The sequence below is a fragment of the Taudactylus pleione genome, unplaced genomic scaffold (assembly GCF_031769625.1).
Source record: "Taudactylus pleione unplaced genomic scaffold, aTauple2 ptg000085l, whole genome shotgun sequence".
NCBI lineage: Eukaryota > Metazoa > Chordata > Amphibia > Anura > Myobatrachidae > Taudactylus > Taudactylus pleione.
The window spans coordinates 10942936-10970748 of NW_028284487.1; the positions used below are offsets into that span (position 1 = coordinate 10942936).

Here is a 27813-nt window from a genome sequence, read left to right on the forward strand (position 1 = left end):
AAAGTTTAAATATAGATAAGCTATCCTAAAATTCAACTTTAAGGAAATTGAACAAAGTTAGGTCCCACCAAGATTTGAAATCAGATTACTGGATTCAAAGTCCAAAGTGCTCACCATTACACCATGGAACCCATTGTTCGAGAGTCTTCCTCTACTCAATATTGCTGATCTTTGAAATACTGAATGTTCTAATGTTTTAGGTACATTTGGCATTTATGAGTTTGCTGATGCTTTTATGTTTGGCTGGTTAGCTCAGTTGGTTAGAGCGTGGTGCTAATAACGCCAAGGTCCCCATACGGGCCATGTGCTTTTTCTTGTTGTCCTACAAGAAATGCCAAGAAGGGATTTTATCCAGCGGCAAAGTGCATGAAGTGTGGGATGAATTCATTGGCTACAGTTAGCAGCCCTTGAAACTTGATAGAGAACATCATAGACACATACAAAACAGAGAATTTTTAAATCCATGTTAGGAATAAACAAAAATGTCATCCTTTGGCTGATGCAGCATTTCTCTATATGGCATACATAGAAAACTTTTTCTCAAATATAGCAATATGGCAAATCTAAGAAATGCTAAGGCTAATTAATCAATCAGGACATTTATTTGGTGATTGAATCTACTATGGGGGACTAAGTTTTAAGAAGAGAAGAAGAACAGACCTTTACTCTCATTAGTGCACACTGAAGAAGAAAATTCTTAAAACCAGAATATCTTAAAACCATAGCACAAGTGATGGATCACTGCATTCTTATTGCAACTTTTCCTATTTCCAAATGTTTGACAAACATCTCTCCAGTTGAAAACTGATTTGAAACAGCTTCAAAATTAGTTTGGAGTAAAAAAACCACTGAAGATGATGGGATTTATACAAAGTTTAAATATAGATAAGCTATCCTAAAATTCAACTTTAAGGAAATTGAACAAAGTTAGGTCCCACCAAGATTTGAAATCAGATTACTGGATTCAAAGTCCAAAGTGCTCACCATTACACCATGGAACCCATTATTAGAGAGTCTTCCTCTACTCAATATTGCTGATCTTTGAAATACTGAATGTTCTCCTGTTTTAGGTACATTTGGCATTTTTGTGTTTGCTGATGCTTTTATGTTTGGCCGGTTAGCTCAGTTGGTTAGAGCGTGGTGCTAATAACGCCAAGGTCCCCATACGGGCCATGTGCTTTTTCTTGTTGTCCTACAAGAAATGCCAAGAAGGGATTTTATCCAGCGGCAAAGTGCATGAAGTGTGGGATGAATGCATTGGCTACAGTTAGCAGCCCTTGAAACTTGCTAGAGAACATCATAGACATATACAAAACAGATAATTTTTAAATCCATGTTAGGAATAAACAAAAATGTCATCCTTTGGCTGATGCAGCATTTCTCTATATGGCATACATAGAAAACTTTTTCTCAAATATAGCAATATGGCAAATCTAAGAAATGCTAAGGCAAATTAATCAATCAGGACATTTATTTGGTGATTGAATCTACTATGGGGGACTAAGTTTTAAGAAGAGAAGAAGAACAGACCTTTACTCTCATTAGTGCACACTGAAGAAGAAAATTCTTAAACCAGAATATCTTAAAACCATAGCACAAGTGATGGATCACTGCATTCTTATTGCAACTTTTCCTATTTCCAAATGTTTGACAAACATCTCTCCAGTTGAAAACTGATTTGAAACAGTTTCAAAATTAGTTTGGAGTAAAAAAACCACTGAAGATGATGGGATTTATACAAAGTTTAAATATAGATAAGCTATCCTAAAATTCAACTTTAAGGAAATTGAACAAAGTTAGGTCCCACCAAGATTTGAAATCAGATTACTGGATTCAAAGTCCAAAGTGCTCACCATTACACCATGGAACCCATTATTAGAGAGTCTTCCTCTACTCAATATTGCTGATCTTTGAAATACTGAATGTTCTCCTGTTTTAGGTACATTTGGCATTTTTGTGTTTGCTGATGCTTTTATGTTTGGCCGGTTAGCTCAGTTGGTTAGAGCGTGGTGCTAATAACGCCAAGGTCATGTGTTCGATCCCCATACGGGCCATGTGCTTTTTCTTGTTGTCCTACAAGAAATGCCAAGAAGGGATTTTATCCAGCGGCAAAGTGCATGAAGTGTGGGATGAATGCATTGGCTACAGTTAGCAGCCCTTGAAACTTGCTAGAGAACATCATAGACACATACAAAACAGAGAATTTTTAAATCCATGTTAGGAATAAACAAAAATGTCATCCTTTGGCTTATGCAGCATTTCTCTATATGGCATACATAGAAAACTTTTTCTCAAATATAGCAATATGGCAAATCTAAGAAATGCTAAGGCAAATTAATCAATCAGGACATTTATTTGGTGATTGAATCTACTATGGGGGACTAAGTTTTAAGAAGAGAAGAAGAACAGACCTTTACTCTCATTAGTGCACACTGAAGAAGAAAATTCTTAAAACCAGAATATCTTAAAACCATAGCACAAGTGATGGATCACTGCATTCTTATTGCAACTTTTCCTATTTCCAAATGTTTGACAAACATCTCTCCAGTTGAAAACTGATTTGAAACAGCTTCAAAATTAGTTTGGAGTAAAAAAACCACTGAAGATGATGGGATTTATACAAAGTTTAAATATAGATAAGCTATCCTAAAATTCAACTTTAAGGAAATTGAACAAAGTTAGGTCCCACCAAGATTTGAAATCAGATTACTGGATTCAAAGTCCAAAGTGCTCACCATTACACCATGGAACCCATTATTAGAGAGTCTTCCTCTACTCAATATTGCTGATCTTTGAAATACTGAATGTTCTCCTGTTTTAGGTACATTTGGCATTTTTGTGTTTGCTGATGCTTTTATGTTTGGCCGGTTAGCTCAGTTGGTTAGAGCGTGGTGCTAATAACGCCAAGGTCCCCATACGGGCCATGTGCTTTTTCTTGTTGTCCTACAAGAAATGCCAAGAAGGGATTTTATCCAGCGGCAAAGTGCATGAAGTGTGGGATGAATGCATTGGCTACAGTTAGCAGCCCTTGAAACTTGCTAGAGAACATCATAGACATATACAAAACAGAGAATTTTTAAATCCATGTTAGGAATAAACAAAAATGTCATCCTTTGGCTGATGCAGCATTTCTCTATATGGCATACATAGAAAACTTTTTCTCAAATATAGCAATATGGCAAATCTAAGAAATGCTAAGGCAAATTAATCAATCAGGACATTTATTTGGTGATTGAATCTACTATGGGGGACTAAGTTTTAAGAAGAGAAGAAGAACAGACCTTTACTCTCATTAGTGCACACTGAAGAAGAAAATTCTTAAAACCAGAATATCTTAAAACCATAGCACAAGTGATGGATCACTGCATTCTTATTGCAACTTTTCCTATTTCCAAATGTTTGACAAACATCTCTCCAGTTGAAAACTGATTTGAAACAGTTTCAAAATTAGTTTGGAGTAAAAAAACCACTGAAGATGATGGGATTTATACAAAGTTTAAATATAGATAAGCTATCCTAAAATTCAACTTTAAGGAAATTGAACAAAGTTAGGTCCCACCAAGATTTGAAATCAGATTACTGGATTCAAAGTCCAAAGTGCTCACCATTACACCATGGAACCCATTATTAGAGAGTCTTCCTCTACTCAATATTGCTGATCTTTGAAATACTGAATGTTCTCCTGTTTTAGGTACATTTGGCATTTTTGTGTTTGCTGATGCTTTTATGTTTGGCCGGTTAGCTCAGTTGGTTAGAGCGTGGTGCTAAAAACGCCAAGGTCATGTGTTCGATCCCCATACGGGCCATGTGCTTTTTCTTGTTGTCCTACAAGAAATGCCAAGAAGGGATTTTATCCAGCGGCAAAGTGCATGAAGTGTGGGATGAATGCATTGGCTACAGTTAGCAGCCCTTGAAACTTGATAGAGAACATCATAGACACATACAAAACAGAGAATTTTTAAATCCATGTTAGGAATAAACAAAAATGTCATCCTTTGGCTTATGCAGCATTTCTCTATATGGCATACATAGAAAACTTTTTCTCAAATATAGCAATATGGCAAATCTAAGAAATGCTAAGGCAAATTAATCAATCAGGACATTTATTTGGTGATTGAATTTACTATGGGGGACTAAGTTTTAAGAAGAGAAGAAGAACAGACCTTTACTCTCATTAGTGCACACTGAAGAAGAAAATTCTTAAAACCAGAATATCTTAAAACCATAGCACAAGTGATGGATCACTGCATTCTTATTGCAACTTTTCCTATTTCCAAATGTTTGACAAACATCTCTCCAGTTGAAAACTGATTTGAAACAGCTTCAAAATTAGTTTGGAGTAAAAAAACCACTGAAGATGATGGGATTTATACAAAGTTTAAATATAGATAAGCTATCCTAAAATTCAACTTTAAGGAAATTGAACAAAGTTAGGTCCCACCAAGATTTGAAATCAGATTACTGGATTCAAAGTCCAAAGTGCTCACCATTACACCATGGAACCCATTATTAGAGAGTCTTCCTCTACTCAATATTGCTGATCTTTGAAATACTGAATGTTCTCCTGTTTTAGGTACATTTGGCATTTTTGTGTTTGCTGATGCTTTTATGTTTGGCCGGTTAGCTCAGTTGGTTAGAGCGTGGTGCTAATAACGCCAAGGTCCCCATACGGGCCATGTGCTTTTTCTTGTTGTCCTACAAGAAATGCCAAGAAGGGATTTTATCCAGCGGCAAAGTGCATGAAGTGTGGGATGAATGCATTGGCTACAGTTAGCATCCCTTGAAACTTGCTAGAGAACATCATAGACATATACAAAACAGAGAATTTTTAAATCCATGTTAGGAATAAACAAAAATGTCATCCTTTGGCTGATGCAGCATTTCTCTATATGGCATACATAGAAAACTTTTTCTCAAATATAGCAATATGGCAAATCTAAGAAATGCTAAGGCAAATTAATCAATCAGGACATTTATTTGGTGATTGAATCTACTATGGGGGACTAAGTTTTAAGAAGAGAAGAAGAACAGACCTTTACTCTCATTAGTGCACACTGAAGAAGAAAATTCTTAAAACCAGAATATCTTAAAACCATAGCACAAGTGATGGATCACTGCATTCTTATTGCAACTTTTCCTATTTCCAAATGTTTGACAAACATCTCTCCAGTTGAAAACTGATTTGAAACAGTTTCAAAATTAGTTTGGAGTAAAAAAACCACTGAAGATGATGGGATTTATACAAAGTTTAAATATAGATAAGCTATCCTAAAATTCAACTTTAAGGAAATTGAACAAAGTTAGGTCCCACCAAGATTTGAAATCAGATTACTGGATTCAAAGTCCAAAGTGCTCACCATTACACCATGGAACCCATTATTAGAGAGTCTTCCTCTACTCAATATTGCTGATCTTTGAAATACTGAATGTTCTCCTGTTTTAGGTACATTTGGCATTTTTGTGTTTGCTGAGGCTTTTATATTTGGCCGGTTAGCTCAGTTGGTTAGAGCGTGGTGCTAATAACGCCAAGGTCATGTGTTCGATCCCCATACGGGCCATGTGCTTTTTCTTGTTGTCCTACAAGAAATGCCAAGAAGGGATTTTATCCAGCGGCAAAGTGCATGAAGTGTGGGATGAATGCATTGGCTACAGTTAGCAGCCCTTGAAACTTGCTAGAGAACATCTTAGACACATACAAAACAGAGAATTTTTAAATCCATCTTAGGAATAAACAAAAATGTCATCCTTTGGCTGATGCAGCATTTCTCTATATGGCATACATAGAAAACTTTTTCTCAAATATAGCAATATGGCAAATCTAAGAAATGCTAAGGCAAATTAATCAATCAGGACATTTATTTGGTGATTGAATCTACTATGGGGGACTAAGTTTTAAGAAGAGAAGAAGAACAGACCTTTACTCTCATTAGTGCACACTGAAGAAGAAAATTCTTAAAACCAGAATATCTTAAAACCATAGCACAAGTGATGGATCACTGCATTCTTATTGCAACTTTTCCTATTTCCAAATGTTTGACAAACATCTCTCCAGTTGAAAACTGATTTGAAACAGCTTCAAAATTAGTTTGGAGTAAAAAAACCACTGAAGATGATGGGATTTATACAAAGTTTAAATATAGATAAGCTATCCTAAAATTCAACTTTAAGGAAATTGAACAAAGTTAGGTCCCACCAAGATTTGAAATCAGATTACTGGATTCAAAGTCCAAAGTGCTCACCATTACACCATGGAACCCATTATTAGAGAGACTTCCTCTACTCAATATTTCTGATCTTTGAAATACTGAATGTTCTCCTGTTTTAGGTACATTTGGCATTTTTGTGTTTGCTGATTCTTTTATGTTTGGCCGGTTAGCTCAGTTGGTTAGAGCGTGGTGCTAATAACGCCAAGGTCCCCATACGGGCCATGTGCTTTTTCTTGTTGTCCTACAAGAAATGCCAAGAAGGGATTTTATCCAGCGGCAAAGTGCATGAAGTGTGGGATGAATGCATTGGCTACAGTTAGCAGCCCTTGAAACTTGATAGAGAACATCATAGACACAAACAAAACAGAGAATTTTTAAATCCATGTTAGGAATAAACAAAAATGTCATCCTTTGGCTGATGCAGCATTTCTCTATATGGCATACATAGAAAACTTTTTCTCAAATATAGCAATATGGCAAATCTAAGAAATGCTAAGGCAAATTAATCAATCAGGACATTTATTTGGTGATTGAATCTACTATGGGGGACTAAGTTTTAAGAAGAGAAGAAGAACAGACCTTTACTCTCATTAGTGCACACTGAAGAAGAAAATTCTTAAAACCAGAATATCTTAAAACCATAGCACAAGTGATGGATCACTGCATTCTTATTGCAACTTTTCCTATTTCCAAATGTTTGACAAACATCTCTCCAGTTGAAAACTGATTTGAAACAGTTTCAAAATTAGTTTGGAGTAAAGAAACCACTGAAGATGATGGGATTTATACAAAGTTTAAATATAGATAAGCTATCCTAAAATTCAACTTTAAGGAAATTGAACAAAGTTAGGTCCCACCAAGATTTGAAATCAGATTACTGGATTCAAAGTCCAAAGTGCTCACCATTACACCATGGAACACATTATTAGAGAGTCTTCCTCTACTCAATATTGCTGATCTTTGAAATACTGAATGTTCTCCTGTTTTAGGTACATTTGGCATTTTTGTGTTTGCTGATGCTTTTATGTTTGGCCGGTTAGCTCAGTTGGTTAGAGCGTGGTGCTAATAACGCCAAGGTCATGTGTTCGATCCCCATACGGGCCATGTGCTTTTTCTTGTTGTCCTACAAGAAATGCCAAGAAGGGATTTTATCCAGCGGCAAAGTGCATGAAGTGTGGGATGAATGCATTGGCTACAGTTAGCAGCCCTTGAAACTTGCTAGAGAACATCTTAGACACATACAAAACAGAGAATTTTTAAATCCATCTTAGGAATAAACAAAAATGTCATCCTTTGGCTGATGCAGCATTTCTCTATATGGCATACATAGAAAACTTTTTCTCAAATATAGCAATATGGCAAATCTAAGAAATGCTAAGGCAAATTAATCAATCAGGACATTTATTTGGTGATTGAATCTACTATGGGGGACTAAGTTTTAAGAAGAGAAGAAGAACAGACCTTTACTCTCATTAGTGCACACTGAAGAAGAAAATTCTTAAAACCAGAATATCTTAAAACCATAGCACAAGTGATGGATCACTGCATTCTTATTGCAACTTTTCCTATTTCCAAATGTTTGACAAACATCTCTCCAGTTGAAAACTGATTTGAAACAGCTTCAAAATTAGTTTGGAGTAAAAAAACCACTGAAGATGATGGGATTTATACAAAGTTTAAATATAGATAAGCTATCCTAAAATTCAACTTTAAGGAAATTGAACAAAGTTAGGTCCCACCAAGATTTGAAATCAGATTACTGGATTCAAAGTCCAAAGTGCTCACCATTACACCATGGAACCCATTATTAGAGAGTCTTCCTCTACTCAATATTGCTGATCTTTGAAATACTGAATGTTCTCCTGTTTTAGGTACATTTGGCATTTTTGTGTTTGCTGATGCTTTTTTGTTTGGCCGGTTAGCTCAGTTGGTTAGAGCGTGGTGCTAATAACGCCAAGGTCCCCATACGGGCCATGTGCTTTTTCTTGTTGTCCTACAAGAAATGCCAAGAAGGGATTTTATCCAGCGGCAAAGTGCATGAAGTGTGGGATGAATGCATTGGCTACAGTTAGCAGCCCTTGAAACTTGCTAGAGAACATCATAGACATATACAAAACAGATAATTTTTAAATCCATGTTAGGAATAAACAAAAATGTCATCCTTTGGCTGATGCAGCATTTCTCTATATGGCATACATAGAAAACTTTTTCTCAAATATAGCAATATGGCAAATCTAAGAAATGCTAAGGCAAATTAATCAATCAGGACATTTATTTGGTGATTGAATCTACTATGGGGGACTAAGTTTTAAGAAGAGAAGAAGAACAGACCTTTACTCTCATTAGTGCACACTGAAGAAGAAAATTCTTAAAACCAGAATATCTTAAAACCATAGCACAAGTGATGGATCACTGCATTCTTATTGCAACTTTTCCTATTTCCAAATGTTTGACAAACATCTCTCCAGTTGAAAACTGATTTGAAACAGTTTCAAAATTAGTTTGGAGTAAAAAAACCACTGAAGATGATGGGATTTATACAAAGTTTAAATATAGATAAGCTATCCTAAAATTCAACTTTAAGGAAATTGAACAAAGTTAGGTCCCACCAAGATTTGAAATCAGATTACTGGATTCAAAGTCCAAAGTGCTCACCATTACACCATGGAACCCATTATTAGAGAGTCTTCCTCTACTCAATATTGCTGATCTTTGAAATACTGAATGTTCTCCTGTTTTAGGTACATTTGGCATTTTTGTGTTTGCTGATGCTTTTATGTTTGGCCGGTTAGCTCAGTTGGTTAGAGCGTGGTGTTAATAACGCCAAGGTCATGTGTTCGATCCCCATACGGGCCATGTGCTTTTTCTTGTTGTGCTACAAGAAATGCCAAGAAGGGATTTTATCCAGCGGCAAAGTGCATGAAGTGTGGGATGAATGCATTGGCTACAGTTAGCAGCCCTTGAAACTTGCTAGAGAACATCATAGACACATACAAAACAGAGAATTTTTAAATCCATCTTAGGAATAAACAAAAATGTCATCCTTTGGCTGATGCAGCATTTCTCTATATTGCATACATAGAAAACTTTTTCTCAAATATAGCAATATGGCAAATCTAAGAAATGCTAAGGCAAATTAATCAATCAGGACATTTATTTGGTGATTGAATCTACTATGGGGGACTAAGTTTTAAGAAGAGAAGAAGAACAGACCTTTACTCTCATTAGTGCACACTGAAGAAGAAAATTCTTAAAACCAGAATATCTTAAAACCATAGCACAAGTGATGGATCACTGCATTCTTATTGCAACTTTTCCTATTTCCAAATGTTTGACAAACATCTCTCCAGTTGAAAACTGATTTGAAACAGCTTCAAAATTAGTTTGGAGTAAAAAAAAACACTGAAGATGATGGGATTTATACAAAGTTTAAATATAGATAAGCTATCCTAAAATTCAACTTTAAGGAAATTGAACAAAGTTAGGTACCACCAAGATTTGAAAACAGATTACTGGATTCAAAGTCCAAAGTGCTCACCATTACACCATGGAACCCATTATTAAAGAGTCTTCCTCTACTCAATATTGCTGATCTTTGAAATACTGAATGTTCTCCTGTTTTAGGTACATTTGGCATTTTTGTGTTTGCTGATGCTTTTATGTTTGGCCGGTTAGCTCAGTTGGTTAGAGCGTGGTGCTAATAACGCCAAGGTCCCCATACGGGCCATGTGCTTTTTCTTGTTGTCCTACAAGAAATGCCAAGAAGGGATTTTATCCAGCGGCAAAGTGCATGAAGTGTGGGATGAATGCATTGGCTACAGTTAGCAGCCCTTGAAACTTGCTAGAGAACATCATAGACACAAACAAAACAGAGAATTTTTAAATCCATGTTAGGAATAAACAAAAATGTCATCCTTTGGCTGATGCAGCATTTCTCTATATGGCATACATAGAAAACTTTTTCTCAAATATAGCAATATGGCAAATCTAAGAAATGCTAAGGCAAATTAATCAATCAGGACATTTATTTGGTGATTGAATCTACTATGGGGGACTAAGTTTTAAGAAGAGAAGAAGAACAGACCTTTACTCTCATTAGTGCACACTGAAGAAGAAAATTCTTAAAACCAGAATATCTTAAAACCATAGCACAAGTGATGGATCACTGCATTCTTATTGCAACTTTTCCTATTTCCAAATGTTTGACAAACATCTCTCCAGTTGAAAACTGATTTGAAACAGTTTCAAAATTAGTTTGGAGTAAAGAAACCACTGAAGATGATGGGATTTATACAAAGTTTAAATATAGATAAGCTATCCTAAAATTCAACTTTAAGGAAATTGAACAAAGTTAGGTCCCACCAAGATTTGAAATCAGATTACTGGATTCAAAGTCCAAAGTGCTCACCATTACACCATGGAACACATTATTAGAGAGTCTTCCTCTACTCAATATTGCTGATCTTTGAAATACTGAATGTTCTCCTGTTTTAGGTACATTTGGCATTTTTGTGTTTGCTGATGCTTTTATGTTTGGCCAGTTAGCTCAGTTGGTTAGAGCGTGGTGCTAATAACGCCAAGGTCATGTGTTCGATCCCCATACGGGCCATGTGCTTTTTCTTGTTGTCCTACAAGAAATGCCAAGAAGGGATTTTATCCAGCGGCAAAGTGCATGAAGTGTGGGATGAATGCATTGGCTACAGTTAGCAGCCCTTGAAACTTGCTAGAGAACATCTTAGACACATACAAAACAGAGAATTTTTAAATCCATCTTAGGAATAAACAAAAATGTCATCCTTTGGCTGATGCAGCATTTCTCTATATGGCATACATAGAAAACTTTTTCTCAAATATAGCAATATGGCAAATCTAAGAAATGCTAAGGCAAATTAATCAATCAGGACATTTATTTGGTGATTGAATCTACTATGGGGGACTAAGTTTTAAGAAGAGAAGAAGAACAGACCTTTACTCTCATTAGTGCACACTGAAGAAGAAAATTCTTAAAACCAGAATATCTTAAAACCATAGCACAAGTGATGGATCACTGCATTCTTATTGCAACTTTTCCTATTTCCAAATGTTTGACAAACATCTCTCCAGTTGAAAACTGATTTGAAACAGCTTCAAAATTAGTTTGGAGTAAAAAAACCACTGAAGATGATGGGATTTATACAAAGTTTAAATATAGATAAGCTATCCTAAAATTCAACTTTAAGGAAATTGAACAAAGTTAGGTCCCACCAAGATTTGAAATCAGATTACTGGATTCAAAGTCCAAAGTGCTCACCATTACACCATGGAACCCATTATTAGAGAGTCTTCCTCTACTCAATATTGCTGATCTTTGAAATACTGAATGTTCTCCTGTTTTAGGTACATTTGGCATTTTTGTGTTTGCTGATGCTTTTATGTTTGGCCGGTTAGCTCAGTTGGTTAGAGCGTGGTGCTAATAACGCCAAGGTCCCCATACGGGCCATGTGCTTTTTCTTGTTGTCCTACAAGAAATGCCAAGAAGGGATTTTATCCAGCGGCAAAGTGCATGAAGTGTGGGATGAATGCATTGGCTACAGTTAGCAGCCCTTGAAACTTGCTAGAGAACATCATAGACACAAACGAAACAGAGAATTTTTAAATCCATGTTAGGAATAAACAAAAATGTCATCCTTTGGCTGATGCAGCATTTCTCTATATGGCATACATAGAAAACTTTTTCTCAAATATAGCAATATGGCAAATCTAAGAAATGCTAAGGCAAATTAATCAATCAGGACATTTATTTGGTGATTGAATCTACTATGGGGGACTAAGTTTTAAGAAGAGAAGAAGAACAGACCTTTACTCTCATTAGTGCACACTGAAGAAGAAAATTCTTAAAACCAGAATATCTTAAAACCATAGCACAAGTGATGGATCACTGCATTCTTATTGCAACTTTTCCTATTTCCAAATGTTTGACAAACATCTCTCCAGTTGAAAACTGATTTGAAACAGTTTCAAAATTAGTTTGGAGTAAAGAAACCACTGAAGATGATGGGATTTATACAAAGTTTAAATATAGATAAGCTATCCTAAAATTCAACTTTAAGGAAATTGAACAAAGTTAGGTCCCACCAAGATTTGAAATCAGATTACTGGATTCAAAGTCCAAAGTGCTCACCATTACACCATGGAACCCATTGTTCGAGAGTCTTCCTCTACTCAATATTGCTGATCTTTGAAATACTGAATGTTCTCCTGTTTTAGGTACATTTGGCATTTATGAGTTTGCTGATGCTTTTATGTTTGGCCGGTTAGCTCAGTTGGTTAGAGCGTGGTGCTAATAACGCCAAGGTCCCCATACGGGCCATGTGCTTTTTCTTGTTGTCCTACAAGAAATGCCAAGAAGGGATTTTATCCAGCGGCAAAGTGCATGAAGTGTGGGATGAATGCATTGGCTACAGTTAGCAGCCCTGGAAACTTGCTAGAGAACATCATAGACATATACAAAACAGAGAATTTTTAAATCCATGTTAGGAATAAACAAAAATGTCATCCTTTGGCTGATGCAGCATTTCTCTATATGGCATACATAGAAAACTTTTTCTCAAATATAGCAATATGGCAAATCTAAGAAATGCTAAGGCAAATTAATCAATCAGGACATTTATTTGGTGATTGAATCTACTATGGGGGACTAAGTTTTAAGAAGAGAAGAAGAACAGACCTTTACTCTCATTAGTGCACACTGAAGAAGAAAATTCTTAAAACCAGAATATCTTAAAACCATAGCACAAGTGATGGATCACTGCATTCTTATTGCAACTTTTCCTATTTCCAAATGTTTGACAAACATCTCTCCAGTTGAAAACTGATTTGAAACAGTTTCAAAATTAGTTTGGAGTAAAAAAACCACTGAAGATGATGGGATTTATACAAAGTTTAAATATAGATAAGCTATCCTAAAATTCAACTTTAAGGAAATTGAACAAAGTTAGGTCCCACCAAGATTTGAAATCAGATTACTGGATTCAAAGTCCAAAGTGCTCACCATTACACCATGGAACCCATTATTAGAGAGTCTTCCTCTACTCAATATTGCTGATCTTTGAAATACTGAATGTTCTCCTGTTTTAGGTACATTTGGCATTTTTGTGTTTGCTGATGCTTTTATGTTTGGCCGGTTAGCTCAGTTGGTTAGAACGTGGTGCTAATAACGCCAAGGTCATGTGTTCGATCCCCATACGGGCCATGTGCTTTTTCTTGTTGTCCTACAAGAAATGCCAAGAAGGGATTTTATCCAGCGGCAAAGTGCATGAAGTGTGGGATGAATGCATTGGCTACAGTTAGCAGCCCTTGAAACTTGATAGAGAACATCATAGACACATACAAAACAGAGAATTTTTAAATCCATGTTAGGAATAAACAAAAATGTCATCCTTTGGCTGATGCAGCATTTCTCTATATGGCATACATAGAAAACTTTGCTCAAATATAGCAATATGGCAAATCTAAGAAATGCTAAGGCAAATTAATCAATCAGGACATTTATTTGGTGATTGAATCTACTATGGGGGACTAAGTTTTAAGAAGAGAAGAAGAACAGACCTTTACTCTCATTAGTGCACACTGAAGAAGAAAATTCTTAAAACCAGAATATCTTAAAACCATAGCACAAGTGATGGATCACTGCATTCTTATTGCAACTTTTCCTATTTCCAAATGTTTGACAAACATCTCTCCAGTTGAAAACTGATTTGAAACAGCTTCAAAATTAGTTTGGAGTAAAAAAACCACTGAAGATGATGGGATTTATACAAAGTTTAAATATAGATAAGCTATCCTAAAATTCAACTTTAAGGAAATTGAACAAAGTTAGGTCCCACCAAGATTTGAAATCAGATTACTGGATTCAAAGTCCAAAGTGCTCACCATTACACCATGGAACCCATTATTAGAGAGTCTTCCTCTACTCCATATTGCTGATCTTTGAAATACTGAATGTTCTCCTGTTTTATGTACATTTGGCATTTTTGTGTTTGCTGATGCTTTTATGTTTGGCCGGTTAGCTCAGTTGGTTAGAGCGTGGTGCTAATAACGCCAAGGTCCCCATACGGGCCATGTGCTTTTTCTTGTTGTCCTACAAGAAATGCCAAGAAGGGATTTTATCCAGCGGCAAAGTGCATGAAGTGTGGGATGAATGCATTGGCTACAGTTAGCAGCCCTTGAAACTTGCTAGAGAACATCAAAGACATATACAAAACAGAGAATTTTTAAATCCATGTTAGGAATAAACAAAAATGTCATCCTTTGGCTGATGCAGCATTTCTCTATATGGCATACATAGAAAACTTTTTCTCAAATATAGCAATATGGCAAATCTAAGAAATGCTAAGGCAAATTAATCAATCAGGACATTTATTTGGTGATTGAATCTACTATGGGGGACTAAGTTTTAAGAAGAGATGAAGAACAGACCTTTACTCTCATTAGTGCACACTGAAGAAGAAAATTCTTAAAACCAGAATATCTTAAAACCATAGCACAAGTGATGGATCACTGCATTCTTATTGCAACTTTTCCTATTTCCAAATGTTTGACAAACATCTCTCCAGTTGAAAACTGATTTGAAACAGTTTCAAAATTAGTTTGGAGTAAAAAAACCACTGAAGATGATGGGATTTATACAAAGTTTAAATATAGATAAGCTATCCTAAAATTCAACTTTAAGGAAATTGAACAAAGTTAGGTCCCACCAAGATTTGAAATCAGATTACTGGATTCAAAGTCCAAAGTGCTCACCATTACACCATGGAACCAATTGTTCGAGAGTCTTCCTCTACTCAATATTGCTGATCTTTGAAATACTGAATGTTCTCCTGTTTTAGGTACATTTGGCATTTTTGAGTTTGCTGATGTTTTTATGTTTGGCCGGTTAGCTCAGTTGGTTAGAGCGTGGTGCTAATAACGCCAAGGTCATGTGTTCGATCCCCATACGGGCCATGTGCTTTTTCTTGTTGTCCTACAAGAAATGCCAAGAAGGGATTTTATCCAGCGGCAAAGTGCATGAAGTGTGGGATGAATGCATTGGCTACAGTTGGCAGCCCTTGAAACTTGCTAGAGAACATCATAGACACATACAAAACACAGAATTTTTAAATCCATGTTAGGAATAAACAAAAATGTCATCCTTTGGCTGATGCAGCATTTCTCTATATGGCATACATAGAAAACTTATTCTCAAATATAGCAATATGGCAAATCTAAGAAATGCTAAGGCTAATTAATCAATCAGGACATTTATTTGGTGATTGAATCTACTATGGGGGACTAAGTTTTAAGAAGAGAAGAAGAACAGACCTTTACTCTCATTAGTGCACACTGAAGAAGAAAATTCTTAAAAACAGAATATCTTAAAACCATAGCACAAGTGATGGATCACTGCATTCTTATTGCAACTTTTCCTATTTCCAAATGTTTGACAAACATCTCTCCAGTTGAAAACTGATTTGAAACAGTTTCAAAATTAGTTTGGAGTAAACAAACCACTGAAGATGATGGGATTTATACAAAGTTTAAATATAGATAAGCTATCCTAAAATTCAACTTTAAGGAAATTGAACAAAGTTAGGTCCCACCAAGATTTGAAATCAGATTACTGGATTCAAAGTCCAAAGTGCTCACCATTACACCATGGAACCCATTATTCGAGAGTCTTCCTCTACTCAATATTGCTGATCTTTGAAATACTGAATGTTCTCCTGTTTTAGGTACATTTGGCATTTTTGTGTTTGCTGATGCTTTTATGTTTGGCCGGTTAGCTCAGTTGGTTAGAGCGTGGTGCTAATAACGCCAAGGTCATGTGTTCGATCCCCATACGGGCCATGTGCTTTTTCTTGTTGTCCTACAAGAAATGCCAAGAAGGGATTTTATCCAGCGGCAAAGTGCATGAAGTGTGGGATGAATGCATTGGCTACAGTTAGCAGCCCTTGAAACTTGCTAGAGAACATCATAGACACATACAAAACAGAGAATTTTTAAATCCATGTTAGGAATAAACAAAAATGTCATCCTTTGGCTGATGCAGCATTTCTCTATATGGCATACATAGAAAACTTTTTCTCAAATATAGCAATATGGCAAATCTAAGAAATGCGAAGGCAAATTAATCAATCAGGACATTTATTTGGTGATTGAATCTACTATGGGGGACTAAGTTTTAAGAAGAGAAGAAGAACAGACCTTTACTCTCATTAGTGCACACTGAAGAAGAAAATTCTTAAAACCAGAATATCTTAAAACCATAGCACAAGTGATGGATCACTGCATTCTTATTGCAACTTTTCCTATTTCCAAATGTTTGACAAACATCTCTCCAGTTGAAAACTGATTTGAAACAGCTTCAAAATTAGTTTGGAGTAAAAAAACCACTGAAGATGATGGGATTTATACAAAGTTTAAATATAGATAAGCTATCCTAAAATTCAACTTTAAGGAAATTGAACAAAGTTAGGTCAGACCAAGATTTGAAATCAGATTACTGGATTCAAAGTCCAAAGTGCTCACCATTACACCATGGAACCCATTATTAGAGAGTCTTCCTCTACTCAATATTGCTGATCTTTGAAATACTGAATGTTCTCCTGTTTTAGGTACATTTGGCATTTTTGTGTTTGCTGATGCTTTTATGTTTGGCCGGTTAGCTCAGTTGGTTAGAGCATGGTGCTAATAACGCCAAGGTCCCCATACGGGCCATGTGCTTTTTCTTGTTGTCCTACAAGAAATGCCAAGAAGGGATTTTATCCAGCGGCAAAGTGCATGAAGTGTGGGATGAATGCATTGGCTACAGTTAGCAGCCCTTGAAACTTGCTAGAGAACATCAAAGACATATACAAAACAGAGAATTTTTAAATCCATGTTAGGAATAAACAAAAATGTCATCCTTTGGCTGATGCAGCATTTCTCTATATGGCATACATAGAAAACTTTTTCTCAAATATAGCAATATGGCAAATCTAAGAAATGCTAAGGCAAATTAATCAATCAGGACATTTATTTGGTGATTGAATCTACTATGGGGGACTAAGTTTTAAGAAGAGATGAAGAACAGACCTTTACTCTCATTAGTGCACACTGAAGAAGAAAATTCTTAAAACCAGAATATCTTAAAACCATAGCACAAGTGATGGATCACTGCATTCTTATTGCAACTTTTCCTATTTCCAAATGTTTGACAAACATCTCTCCAGTTGAAAACTGATTTGAAACAGTTTCAAAATTAGTTTGGAGTAAACAAACCACTGAAGATGATGGGATTTATACAAAGTTTAAATATAGATAAGCTATCCTAAAATTCAACTTTAAGGAAATTGAACAAAGTTAGGTCCCACCAAGATTTGAAATCAGATTACTGGATTCAAAGTCCAAAGTGCTCACCATTACACCATGGAACACATTATTAGAGAGTCTTCCTCTACTCAATATTGCTGATCTTTGAAATACTGAATGTTCTCCTGTTTTAGGTACATTTGGCATTTTTGTGTTTGCTGATGCTTTTATGTTTGGCCGGTTAGCTCAGTTGGTTAGAGCGTGGTGCTAATAACACCAAGGTCATGTGTTCGATCACCATACGGGCCATGTGCTTTTTCTTGTTGTCCTACAAGAAATGCCAAGAAGGGATTTTATCCAGCGGCAAAGTGCATGAAGTGTGGGATGAATGCATTGGCTACAGTTAGCAGCCCTTGAAACTTGCTAGAGAACATCTTAGACACATACAAAACAGAGAATTTTTAAATCCATCTTAGGAATAAACAAAAATGTCATCCTTTGGCTGATGCAGCATTTCTCTATATGGCATACATAGAAAACTTTTTCTCAAATATAGCAATATGGCAAATCTAAGAAATGCTAAGGCAAATTAATCAATCAGGACATTTATTTGGTGATTGAATCTACTATGGGGGACTAAGTTTTAAGAAGAGAAGAAGAACAGACCTTTACTCTCATTAGTGCACACTGAAGAAGAAAATTCTTAAAACCAGAATATCTTAAAACCATAGCACAAGTGATGGATCACTGCATTCTTATTGCAACTTTTCCTATTTCCAAATGTTTGACAAACATCTCTCCAGTTGAAAACTGATTTGAAACAGCTTCAAAATTAGTTTGGAGTAAAAAAACCACTGAAGATGATGGGATTTATACAAAGTTTAAATATAGATAAGCTATCCTAAAATTCAACTTTAAGGAAATTGAACAAAGTTAGGTCCCACCAAGATTTGAAATCAGATTACTGGATTCAAAGTCCAAAGTGCTCACCATTACACCATGGAACCCATTATTAGAGAGTCTTCCTCTACTCAATATTGCTGATCTTTGAAATACTGAATGTTCTCCTGTTTTAGGTACATTTGGCATTTTTGTGTTTGCTGATGCTTTTATGTTTGGCCGGTTAGCTCAGTTGGTTAGAGCGTGGTGCTAATAACGCCAAGGTCCCCATACGGGCCATGTGCTTTTTCTTGTTGTCCTACAAGAAATGCCAAGAAGGGATTTTATCCAGCGGCAAAGTGCATGAAGTGTGGGATGAATGCATTGGCTACAGTTAGCAGCCCTTGAAACTTGCTAGAGAACATCATAGACACAAACGAAACAGAGAATTTTTAAATCCATGTTAGGAATAAACAAAAATGTCATCCTTTGGCTGATGCAGCATTTCTCTATATGGCATACATAGAAAACTTTTTCTCAAATATAGCAATATGGCAAATCTAAGAAATGCTAAGGCAAATTAATCAATCAGGACATTTATTTGGTGATTGAATCTACTATGGGGGACTAAGTTTTAAGAAGAGAAGAAGAACAGACCTTTACTCTCATTAGTGCACACTGAAGAAGAAAATTCTTAAAACCAGAATATCTTAAAACCATAGCACAAGTGATGGATCACTGCATTCTTATTGCAACTTTTCCTATTTCCAAATGTTTGACAAACATCTCTCCAGTTGAAAACTGATTTGAAACAGTTTCAAAATTAGTTTGGAGTAAAGAAACCACTGAAGATGATGGGATTTATACAAAGTTTAAATATAGATAAGCTATCCTAAAATTCAACTTTAAGGAAATTGAACAAAGTTAGGTCCCACCAAGATTTGAAATCAGATTACTGGATTCAAAGTCCAAAGTGCTCACCATTACACCATGGAACCCATTGTTCGAGAGTCTTCCTCTACTCCATATTGCTGATCTTTGAAATACTGAATGTTCTCCTGTTTTATGTACATTTGGCATTTTTGTGTTTGCTGATGCTTTTATGTTTGGCCGGTTAGCTCAGTTGGTTAGAGCGTGGTGCTAATAACGCCAAGGTCCCCATACGGGCCATGTGCTTTTTCTTGTTGTCCTACAAGAAATGCCAAGAAGGGATTTTATCCAGCGGCAAAGTGCATGAAGTGTGGGATGAATGCATTGGCTACAGTTAGCAGCCCTTGAAACTTGCTAGAGAACATCAAAGACATATACAAAACAGAGAATTTTTAAATCCATGTTAGGAATAAACAAAAATGTCATCATTTGGCTGATGCAGCATTTCTCTATATGGCATACATAGAAAACTTTTTCTCAAATATAGCAATATGGCAAATCTAAGAAATGCTAAGGCAAATTAATCAATCAGGACATTTATTTGGTGATTGAATCTACTATGGGGGACTAAGTTTTAAGAAGAGAAGAAGAACAGACCTTTACTCTCATTAGTGCACACTGAAGAAGAAAATTCTTAAAACCAGAATATCTTAAAACCATAGCACAAGTGATGGATCACTGCATTCTTATTGCAACTTTTCCTATTTCCAAATGTTTGACAAACATCTCTCCAGTTGAAAACTGATTTGAAACAGTTTCAAAATTAGTTTGGAGTAAAGAAACCACTGAAGATGATGATATTTATACAAAGTTTAAATATAGATAAGCTATCCTAAAATTCAACTTTAAGGAAATTGAACAAAGTTAGGTCCCACCAAGATTTGAAATCAGATTACTGGATTCAAAGTCCAAAGTGCTCACCATTACACCATGGAACCCATTGTTCGAGAGTCTTCCTCTACTCCATATTGCTGATCTTTGAAATACTGAATGTTCTCCTGTTTTATGTACATTTGGCATTTTTGTGTTTGCTGATGCTTTTATGTTTGGCCGGTTAGCTCAGTTGGTTAGAGCGTGGTGCTAATAACGCCAAGGTCCCCATACGGGCCATGTGCTTTTTCTTGTTGTCCTACAAGAAATGCCAAGAAGGGATTTTATCCAGCGGCAAAGTGCATGAAGTGTGGGATGAATGCATTGGCTACAGTTAGCAGCCCTTGAAACTTGCTAGAGAACATCAAAGACATATACAAAACAGAGAATTTTTAAATCCATGTTAGGAATAAACAAAAATGTCATCCTTTGGCTGATGCAGCATTTCTCTCTATGGCATACATAGAAAACTTTTTCTCAAATATAGCAATATGGCAAATCTAAGAAATGCTAAGGCAAATTAATCAATCAGGACATTTATTTGGTGATTGAATCTACTATGGGGGACTAAGTTTTAAGAAGAGATGAAGAACAGACCTTTACTCTCATTAGTGCACACTGAAGAAGAAAATTCTTAAAACCAGAATATCTTAAAACCATAGCACAAGTGATGGATCACTGCATTCTTATTGCAACTTTTCCTATTTCCAAATGTTTGACAAACATCTCTCCAGTTGAAAACTGATTTGAAACAGTTTCAAAATTAGTTTGGAGTAAAAAAACCACTGAAGATGATGGGATTTATACAAAGTTTAAATATAGATAAGCTATCCTAAAATTCAACTTTAAGGAAATTGAACAAAGTTAGGTCCCACCAAGATTTGAAATCAGATTACTGGATTCAAAGTCCAAAGTGCTCACCATTACACCATGGAACCAATTGTTCGAGAGTCTTCCTCTACTCAATATTGCTGATCTTTGAAATACTGAATGTTCTCCTGTTTTAGGTACATTTGGCATTTTTGAGTTTGCTGATGTTTTTATGTTTGGCCGGTTAGCTCAGTTGGTTAGAGCGTGGTGCTAATAACGCCAAGGTCATGTGTTCGATCCCCATACGGGCCATGTGCTTTTTCTTGTTGTCCTACAAGAAATGCCAAGAAGGGATTTTATCCAGCGGCAAAGTGCATGAAGTGTGGGATGAATGCATTGGCTACAGTTGGCAGCCCTTGAAACTTGCTAGAGAACATCATAGACACATACAAAACACAGAATTTTTAAATCCATGTTAGGAATAAACAAAAATGTCATCCTTTGGCTGATGCAGCATTTCTCTATATGGCATACATAGAAAACTTATTCTCAAATATAGCAATATGGCAAATCTAAGAAATGCTAAGGCTAATTAATCAATCAGGACATTTATTTGGTGATTGAATCTACTATGGGGGACTAAGTTTTAAGAAGAGAAGAAGAACAGACCTTTACTCTCATTAGTGCACACTGAAGAAGAAAATTCTTAAAAACAGAATATCTTAAAACCATAGCACAAGTGATGGATCACTGCATTCTTATTGCAACTTTTCCTATTTCCAAATGTTTGACAAACATCTCTCCAGTTGAAAACTGATTTGAAACAGTTTCAAAATTAGTTTGGAGTAAAGAAACCACTGAAGATGATGATATTTATACAAAGTTTAAATATAGATAAGCTATCCTAAAATTCAACTTTAAGGAAATTGAACAAAGTTAGGTCCCACCAAGATTTGAAATCAGATTACTGGATTCAAAGTCCAAAGTGCTCACCATTACACCATGGAACCCATTGTTCGAGAGTCTTCCTCTACTCCATATTGCTGATCTTTGAAATACTGAATGTTCTCCTGTTTTATGTACATTTGGCATTTTTGTGTTTGCTGATGCTTTTATGTTTGGCCGGTTAGCTCAGTTGGTTAGAGCGTGGTGCTAATAACGCCAAGGTCCCCATACGGGCCATGTGCTTTTTCTTGTTGTCCTACAAGAAATGCCAAGAAGGGATTTTATCCAGCGGCAAAGTGCATGAAGTGTGGGATGAATGCATTGGCTACAGTTAGCAGCCCTTGAAACTTGCTAGAGAACATCAAAGACATATACAAAACAGAGAATTTTTAAATCCATGTTAGGAATAAACAAAAATGTCATCCTTTGGCTGATGCAGCATTTCTCTATATGGCATACATAGAAAACTTTTTCTCAAATATAGCAATATGGCAAATCTAAGAAATGCTAAGGCAAATTAATCAATCAGGACATTTATTTGGTGATTGAATCTACTATGGGGGACTAAGTTTTAAGAAGAGATGAAGAACAGACCTTTACTCTCATTAGTGCACACTGAAGAAGAAAATTCTTAAAACCAGAATATCTTAAAACCATAGCACAAGTGATGGATCACTGCATTCTTATTGCAACTTTTCCTATTTCCAAATGTTTGACAAACATCTCTCCAGTTGAAAACTGATTTGAAACAGTTTCAAAATTAGTTTGGAGTAAAAAAACCACTGAAGATGATGGGATTTATACAAAGTTTAAATATAGATAAGCTATCCTAAAATTCAACTTTAAGGAAATTGAACAAAGTTAGGTCCCACCAAGATTTGAAATCAGATTACTGGATTCAAAGTCCAAAGTGCTCACCATTACACCATGGAACCAATTGTTCGAGAGTCTTCCTCTACTCAATATTGCTGATCTTTGAAATACTGAATGTTCTCCTGTTTTAGGTACATTTGGCATTTTTGAGTTTGCTGATGTTTTTATGTTTGGCCGGTTAGCTCAGTTGGTTAGAGCGTGGTGCTAATAACGCCAAGGTCATGTGTTCGATCCCCATACGGGCCATGTGCTTTTTCTTGTTGTCCTACAAGAAATGCCAAGAAGGGATTTTATCCAGCGGCAAAGTGCATGAAGTGTGGGATGAATGCATTGGCTACAGTTGGCAGCCCTTGAAACTTGCTAGAGAACATCATAGACACATACAAAACACAGAATTTTTAAATCCATGTTAGGAATAAACAAAAATGTCATCCTTTGGCTGATGCAGCATTTCTCTATATGGCATACATAGAAAACTTATTCTCAAATATAGCAATATGGCAAATCTAAGAAATGCTAAGGCTAATTAATCAATCAGGACATTTATTTGGTGATTGAATCTACTATGGGGGACTAAGTTTTAAGAAGAGAAGAAGAACAGACCTTTACTCTCATTAGTGCACACTGAAGAAGAAAATTCTTAAAAACAGAATATCTTAAAACCATAGCACAAGTGATGGATCACTGCATTCTTATTGCAACTTTTCCTATTTCCAAATGTTTGACAAACATCTCTCCAGTTGAAAACTGATTTGAAACAGTTTCAAAATTAGTTTGGAGTAAACAAACCACTGAAGATGATGGGATTTATACAAAGTTTAAATATAGATAAGCTATCCTAAAATTCAACTTTAAGGAAATTGAACAAAGTTAGGTCCCACCAAGATTTGAAATCAGATTACTGGATTCAAAGTCCAAAGTGCTCACCATTACACCATGGAACCCATTATTCGAGAGTCTTCCTCTACTCAATATTGCTGATCTTTGAAATACTGAATGTTCTCCTGTTTTAGGTACATTTGGCATTTATGAGTTTGCTGATGCTTTTATGTTTGGCCGGTTAGCTCAGTTGGTTAGAGCGTGGTGCTAATTACACCAAGGTCATGGGTTCGATCCCCATACGGGCCATGTGCTTTTTCTTGTTGTCCTACAAGAAATGCCAAGAAGGGATTTTATCCAGCGGCAAAGTGCATGAAGTGTGGGATGAATGCATTGGCTACAGTTAGCAGCCCTTGAAACTTGCTAGAGAACATCATAGACACAAACAAAACAGAGAATTTTTAAATCCATGTTAGGAATAAACAAAAATGTCATCCTTTGGCTGATGCAGCATTTCTCTATATGGCATACATAGAAAACTTTTTCTCAAATATAGCAATATGGCAAATCTAAGAAATGCTAAGGCAAATTAATCAATCAGGACATTTATTTGGTGATTGAATCTACTATGGGGGACTAAGTTTTAAGAAGAGAAGAAGAACAGACCTTTACTCTCATTAGTGCACACTGAAGAAGAAAATTCTTAAAACCAGAATATCTTAAAACCATAGCACAAGTGATGGATCACTGCATTCTTATTGCAACTTTTCCTATTTCCAAATGTTTGACAAACATCTCTCCAGTTGAAAACTGATTTGAAACAGTTTCAAAATTAGTTTGGAGTAAACAAACCACTGAAGATGATGGGATTTATACAAAGTTTAAATATAGATAAGCTATCCTAAAATTCAACTTTAAGGAAATTGAACAAAGTTAGGTCCCACCAAGATTTGAAATCAGATTACTGGATTCAAAGTCCAAAGTGCTCACCATTACACCATGGAACCCATTATTAGAGAGTCTTCCTCTACTCAATATTGCTGATCTTTGAAATACTGAATGTTCTCCTGTTTTAGGTACATTTGGCATTTTTGTGTTTGCTGATGCTTTTATGTTTGGCCGGTTAGCTCAGTTGGTTAGAGCGTGGTGCTAATAACGCCAAGGTCCCCATACGGGCCATGTGCTTTTTCTTGTTGTCCTACAAGAAATGCCAAGAAGGGATTTTATCCAGCGGCAAAGTGCATGAAGTGTGGGATGAATGCATTGGCTACAGTTAGCAGCCCTTGAAACTTGCTAGAGAACATCATAGACACAAACGAAACAGAGAATTTTTAAATCCATGTTAGGAATAAACAAAAATGTCATCCTTTGGCTGATGCAGCATTTCTCTATATGGCATACATAGAAAACTTTTTCTCAAATATAGCAATATGGCAAATCTAAGAAATGCTAAGGCAAATTAATCAATCAGGACATTTATTTGGTGATTGAATCTACTATGGGGGACTAAGTTTTAAGAAGAGAAGAAGAACAGACCTTTACTCTCATTAGTGCACACTGAAGAAGAAAATTCTTAAAACCAGAATATCTTAAAACCATAGCACAAGTGATGGATCACTGCATTCTTATTGCAACTTTTCCTATTTCCAAATGTTTGACAAACATCTCTCCAGTTGAAAACTGATTTGAAACAGCTTCAAAATTAGTTTGGAGTAAAAAAACCACTGAAGATGATGGGATTTATACAAAGTTTAAATATAGATAAGCTATCCTAAAATTCAACTTTAAGGAAATTGAACAAAGTTAGGTCCCACCAAGATTTGAAATCAGATTACTGGATTCAAAGTCCAAAGTGCTCACCATTACACCATGGAACCCATTATTAGAGAGTCTTCCTCTACTCCATGTTGCTGATCTTTGAAATACTGAATGTTCTCCTGTTTTATGTACATTTGGCATTTTTGTGTTTGCTGATGCTTTTATGTTTGGCCGGTTAGCTCAGTTGGTTAGAGCGTGGTGCTAATAACGCCAAGGTCCCCATACGGGCCATGTGCTTTTTCTTGTTGTCCTACAAGAAATGCCAAGAAGGGATTTTATCCAGCGGCAAAGTGCATGAAGTGTGGGATGAATGCATTGGCTACAGTTAGCAGCCCTTGAAACTTGCTAGAGAACATCATAGACACATACAAAACAGAGAATTTTTAAATCCATGTTAGGAATAAACAAAAATGTCATCCTTTGGCTGATGCAGCATTTCTCTATATGGCATACATAGAAAACTTTTTCTCAAATATAGCAATATGGCAAATCTAAGAAATGCTAAGGCAAATTAATCAATCAGGACATTTATTTGGTGATTGAATCTACTATGGGGGACTAAGTTTTAAGAAGAGAAGAAGAACAGACCTTTACTCTCATTAGTGCACACTGAAGAAGAAAATTCTTAAAACCAGAATATCTTAAAACCATAGCACAAGTGATGGATCACTGCATTCTTATTGCAACTTTTCCTATTTCCAAATGTTTGACAAACATCTCTCCAGTTGAAAACTGATTTGAAACAGTTTCAAAATTAGTTTGGAGTAAAGAAACCACTGAAGATGATGGGATTTATACAAAGTTTAAATATAGATAAGCTATCCTAAAATTCAACTTTAAGGAAATTGAACAAAGTTAGGTCCCACCAAGATTTGATATCAGATTACTGGATTCAAAGTCCAAAGTGCTCACCATTACACCATGGAACCCATTGTTCGAGAGTCTTCCTCTACTCAATATTGCTGATCTTTGAAATACTGAATGTTCTCCTGTTTTAGGTACATTTGGCATTTATGAGTTTGCTGATGCTTTTATGTTTGGCCGGTTAGCTCAGTTGGTTAGAGCGTGGTGCTAATTACACCAAGGTCATGGGTTCGATCCCCATACGGGCCATGTGCTTTTTCTTGTTGTCCTACAAGAAATGCCAAGAAGGGATTTTATCCAGCGGCAAAGTGCATGAAGTGTGGGATGAATGCATTGGCTACAGTTAGCAGCCCTTGAAACTTGCTAGAGAACATCATAGACACAAACAAAACAGAGAATTTTTAAATCCATGTTAGGAATAAACAAAAATGTCATCCTTTGGCTGATGCAGCATTTCTCTATATGGCATACATAGAAAACTTTTTCTCAAATATAGCAATATGGCAAATCTAAGAAATGCTAAGGCAAATTAATCAATCAGGACATTTATTTGGTGATTGAATCTACTATGGGGGACTAAGTTTTAAGAAGAGAAGAAGAACAGACCTTTACTCTCATTAGTGCACACTGAAGAAGAAAATTCTTAAAACCAGAATATCTTAAAACCATAGCACAAGTGATGGATCACTGCATTCTTATTGCAACTTTTCCTATTTCCAAATGTTTGACAAACATCTCTCCAGTTGAAAACTGATTTGAAACAGCTTCAAAATTAGTTTGGAGTAAAAAAACCACTGAAGATGATGGGATTTATACAAAGTTTAAATATAGATAAGCTATCCTAAAATTCAACTTTAAGGAAATTGAACAAAGTTAGGTCAGACCAAGATTTGAAATCAGATTACTGGATTCAAAGTCCAAAGTGCTCACCATTACACCATGGAACCCATTATTAGAGAGTCTTCCTCTACTCAATATTGCTGATCTTTGAAATACTGAATTTTCTCCTGTTTTAGGTACATTTGGCATTTTTGTGTTTGCTGATGCTTTTATGTTTGGCCGGTTAGCTCAGTTGGTTAGAGCATGGTGCTAATAACGCCAAGGTCCCCATACGGGCCATGTGCTTTTTCTTGTTGTCCTACAAGAAATGCCAAGAAGGGATTTTATCCAGCGGCAAAGTGCATGAAGTGTGGGATGAATGCATTGGCTACAGTTAGCAGCCCTTGAAACTTGCTAGAGAACATCAAAGACATATACAAAACAGAGAATTTTTAAATCCATGTTAGGAATAAACAAAAATGTCATCCTTTGGCTGATGCAGCATTTCTCTATATGGCATACATAGAAAACTTTTTCTCAAATATAGCAATATGGCAAATCTAAGAAATGCTAAGGCAAATTAATCAATCAGGACATTTATTTGGTGATTGAATCTACTATGGGGGACTAAGTTTTAAGAAGAGATGAAGAACAGAACTTTACTCTCATTAGT

At 35.9% G+C, this 27813-nt stretch overlaps 12 non-coding genes across 12 annotated transcripts; all 12 read left to right on the forward strand.

Moving 5' to 3' along the window:
• The first annotated feature begins 1980 nt into the window (after positions 1–1980).
• Positions 1981–2054, forward strand: TRNAI-AAU (transfer RNA isoleucine (anticodon AAU)). The gene has a single exon. It is a non-coding gene; the product is annotated as a tRNA-Ile (tRNA).
• A 1678-nt stretch (positions 2055–3732) lies between these two features.
• On the forward strand, positions 3733–3806 carry TRNAF-AAA (transfer RNA phenylalanine (anticodon AAA)). The gene has a single exon. It is a non-coding gene; the product is annotated as a tRNA-Phe (tRNA).
• A 1678-nt stretch (positions 3807–5484) lies between these two features.
• Positions 5485–5558, forward strand: TRNAI-AAU (transfer RNA isoleucine (anticodon AAU)). The gene has a single exon. It is a non-coding gene; the product is annotated as a tRNA-Ile (tRNA).
• A 1678-nt stretch (positions 5559–7236) lies between these two features.
• TRNAI-AAU (transfer RNA isoleucine (anticodon AAU)) lies at positions 7237–7310 on the forward strand. Its single transcript has one exon. It is a non-coding gene; the product is annotated as a tRNA-Ile (tRNA).
• A 1678-nt stretch (positions 7311–8988) lies between these two features.
• TRNAI-AAU (transfer RNA isoleucine (anticodon AAU)) lies at positions 8989–9062 on the forward strand. Its single transcript has one exon. It is a non-coding gene; the product is annotated as a tRNA-Ile (tRNA).
• A 1679-nt stretch (positions 9063–10741) lies between these two features.
• TRNAI-AAU (transfer RNA isoleucine (anticodon AAU)) lies at positions 10742–10815 on the forward strand. Its single transcript has one exon. It is a non-coding gene; the product is annotated as a tRNA-Ile (tRNA).
• A 4299-nt stretch (positions 10816–15114) lies between these two features.
• Positions 15115–15188, forward strand: TRNAI-AAU (transfer RNA isoleucine (anticodon AAU)). Its single transcript has one exon. It is a non-coding gene; the product is annotated as a tRNA-Ile (tRNA).
• An 808-nt stretch (positions 15189–15996) lies between these two features.
• On the forward strand, positions 15997–16070 carry TRNAI-AAU (transfer RNA isoleucine (anticodon AAU)). The gene has a single exon. It is a non-coding gene; the product is annotated as a tRNA-Ile (tRNA).
• Positions 16071–21240: 5170 nt separating this feature from the next.
• Positions 21241–21314, forward strand: TRNAI-AAU (transfer RNA isoleucine (anticodon AAU)). Its single transcript has one exon. It is a non-coding gene; the product is annotated as a tRNA-Ile (tRNA).
• Positions 21315–22992: 1678 nt separating this feature from the next.
• On the forward strand, positions 22993–23066 carry TRNAI-AAU (transfer RNA isoleucine (anticodon AAU)). Its single transcript has one exon. It is a non-coding gene; the product is annotated as a tRNA-Ile (tRNA).
• An 808-nt stretch (positions 23067–23874) lies between these two features.
• On the forward strand, positions 23875–23948 carry TRNAI-AAU (transfer RNA isoleucine (anticodon AAU)). The gene has a single exon. It is a non-coding gene; the product is annotated as a tRNA-Ile (tRNA).
• A 2548-nt stretch (positions 23949–26496) lies between these two features.
• Positions 26497–26570, forward strand: TRNAI-AAU (transfer RNA isoleucine (anticodon AAU)). The gene has a single exon. It is a non-coding gene; the product is annotated as a tRNA-Ile (tRNA).
• The last annotated feature ends 1243 nt before the right edge of the window (positions 26571–27813 follow it).